Source organism: Sapajus apella, unplaced genomic scaffold (assembly GCF_009761245.1).
Source record: "Sapajus apella isolate SASKATOON/1434 unplaced genomic scaffold, GSC_monkey_1.0 scaffold21, whole genome shotgun sequence".
In the NCBI taxonomy this organism is placed as follows: domain Eukaryota; kingdom Metazoa; phylum Chordata; class Mammalia; order Primates; family Cebidae; genus Sapajus; species Sapajus apella.
The window spans coordinates 10,078,706-10,082,016 of NW_022436961.1; the positions used below are offsets into that span (position 1 = coordinate 10,078,706).

General features: G+C 34.6%; 1 pseudogene; it reads right to left on the reverse strand.

Moving 5' to 3' along the window:
- Positions 1-2,963: 2,963 nt before the first annotated feature.
- LOC116558563 lies at positions 2,964-3,080 on the reverse strand (annotated as a pseudogene).
- Between the last annotated feature and the right edge of the window lie 231 nt (positions 3,081-3,311).

The following is a 3,311-nucleotide window of genomic DNA, read 5'->3' on the forward strand; positions in this document are numbered from 1 at the left end:
AGCCACCATGCCCAACCTTTTCTGATTTTTTTGTAGTTGCTATGTTGCCCAGGCTGGTCCTGAACTCCTGGGCTCAAGCAATCTTCCTGCCTTGGCTCCCCAAGTGTTGGGATTACAGGCATTAGCCACCATGCCTGGTCTAATTGTTTTTCTGTTTTCAATGTCATTGATTTTGACTCATATTTTTGTTATTTCCTTGCTTCTGTCTTGCTCTTTTTTCTTCCCCTAGCTTCTTGAGGTAAGAGTTTGGATTATTTATCTGAGGCTTTTCCCCACCTTTAATGTATATGTTTAGTGCTATAAATCCCTCTCTCAGTATTGTTTTAGTTGTGTTTTTGTCAATTGAATATATTTTCAATTTCTTTTGAGCCTTCCTCTTTACTGAAAGATTATTTATAAGTGTGCTATTCAGTTCCCAAGTATTTGGATATTTTCTTTTTTTTTTTTGAGATGGAGTCTTGCTCTGTTGTCCAGGCTGGAGTGCAGTGGTGCAATCTCGACTTGCTGGAAACTCTGCCTCCTGGGTTCAAGCAATTCTCCTGCCTCAGCCTCCCAAGTAGCTGGGATTACAGGCGTGCACCACCACGCTCAGCTAATTTTTGAATTTTTGTAGAGACAGAGTTTCACCATGTTGGCCAGGTTGGTCTGAAACTCCTGACCTCTAGCGATCTGCCCACCTTGGCCTCCCAAAGTGCTGGGATTATAGGCGTGAGCCACTGTGCTCGGCTGAGTATTTTCCTGTTAGTATTCTGTTATTAACTTTCAGTTTGATTCCATTGTGGTCACTGAACTCACTTTGTATGATTCTAATACTTCAAAATTTTTAGGTTTGTTTTATGATCCTAGACATATGGTCTTTCTTGGTATGTATTTTCTGAGTGCTTGAAAATAATATGTGTATCCTTTTGCTGTTGGGAAAAATGCCCTAAAAATATTGGATAGATTCTGTTGATTAATGAGATATTATGTTCTTCTGTAGTCTTTATATTTTCTGTCTAGTTGTTCTGTCAACTGTTGAGAAGAGAGTGAAGACTTTAACATAATTGTATATTTGCTTATTTCTCCTTTCAGTTCTATGTGTTTTTGCTTCACATGTTTTGTAGCTCTGTTGTTTGGTGCACACTTACTTAGGATTACTATGTCTTTTTGGTGGACTACTTTTTTTTTTTTTGTCTTTCTATAATTTCCCTGTCTGTCTCTGGTCATATTTTTGGCTCTGAAGTCTACTTTATCTCATATCAATATAACCAATCTTGCATTTCTTTGATTAATGTTTCCATGATACATCTTTTTTTTTCCCATCCTATTTACCTATATCATTCTTATTTCTTATGGGCAGCATGTAGTTGGGTTGTATTTTAAAACCTACATGCTGGGTTTTTTGGGGGAGTGTATTTAGACCATTTATATTTGATGCAATTTTATATATATAATTGGATAATTTAATAATTCACATATATACATATATATATGTATGTAAGTAGACTTCATTTTTAGAGCAGTTTTAGAGTCACTGAAGAATTGAGCAGAACGTACAGAGAGCTCCAGTGTATCCCTCAGCCCCATACCTTACGAATTCCCCCACTATCTACACCACAGTGGTACATTTCTTTACTGAAGAATCTACATTCACATACTATTAGCACCAAAGATTGGTCATTTGCATATATATGTATGTATATATATGTGCGTGTGTGTATTATTTGTTTTTAAGTGTTTTTTTTTCTAGATATTATATTACATATACATAAACTTTACAAGTGACTGGTGCTGTCATTTTACCAGCTTGAGTGAGATATAGAAATCATATCTCCTTTTACATTCCTTTAACCTTCTCCACTTAGAATTGTTAAAAATATTTCCTCAACATACATTTGGAACCATATCAGACAGTGTTATGTGTTTCAATGAATAAACATAAATTAGAAAACTCTAGGGTTTTTTGTTTATTTTTTGCTTAACATGTTCTTTATAGTTTTCTTCCTTTTAAGAACACTTCTAAAAACCATTCTTCTGGCAACAGATTATTTTAATTTGTATTCATCTGAACATGGCTTGATTTCTCCTTCATTCCTGAAGAATATTTTTGTGGGATATAGGATTCTGGGTTGATAGTTCTTCCCTTTCAGCATTTGAAATATCGTGCCATTTCTTATTGGTCACTATGGTTTTTGATGACAAATCAACTGTCATTTGAACTATTTTTATTCTATAGGTAAGGTGTCATTTTTCTATGGTGTTTTTAAGACTTCGTCTTTGTCTTTAGTTTTAAGAAGGTCGATCATGATGTGATGTGTCTTGATGTGGATTTCTTTGGGTTTATCTTGTTTGATGTTTGGCCATCTTGAATCTATAGATTTGTCTTTTGTCAATTTTGGAAAGTTTTCACTCATTATTTCTTTGAGTACTTCTTTAGCCCCACTTTCTTTCTCCTTTCCTTCCAGGGTTCCAAATACACAAATGGTAGATCTTCTGTTACAGTCTCACAGGTTCTTGAGGCTCTGTGCATTTTTTTCAATCTATTTTCTCTATTGTTATTTAGGAAATGTCTAATGTTTTATATTCCAGATAACTGATTCTTTCCTCTTTCCTGTCCATTCTTACAGTCAGCCTCTTCACTGAGCTTTTTAATACTGACTGTTGTATGTTTTAGTTCTATAATTTCCATTTGATTCTCCTTTATGTCTTCTATTTCTTTCTTGAAACTTTGTATCTCTTTGTTGAAATTTACTATTTTTTCATTTATTTCAAGCATGTTTATATTGCCCATTAAAGAATTAAAAAAATTATGTCTCCTTTAAAGTTTTTTCCCGGTAAATTTCAACATCTCTGTCAGTGGTAGTTGCATCTATTGATTGTCTTTTTTCATTTACTTTGAGATCTTTTTGGTTCTTGGTATGACGAATAATTTTTTTATTGAAACTGGGACATTAAAATATTATGTTTTGAGATCTTGATTTTTTTTTTTTATGGCATGCTTCATGAATTTGCATGTCATCCTCATGCAGTGGCCATAGTAACATAGTAATCTTCTCTGTATTATTCCAATTTTAATATTTGTGCTGTTGAAGCGAAAATACGATATGGACCTTATTTAAGCTGCTTTTGTGCCGTATCATTTCTGCCAGTTGGAGGTGAAATACTGATACCTTACTTGGCTTCTAATGACATCCAAGGAGGAAACTCTTCACTACTGATGGGCAGTGGTGGGAGGTCAGCTTCCCATGTGGTCTCCACTGATACTGCAATGGGAGTGATTTCATTGCTGCTGGTCAATGGTTAACATCATGACTCTTCATTAGACTCTTCTA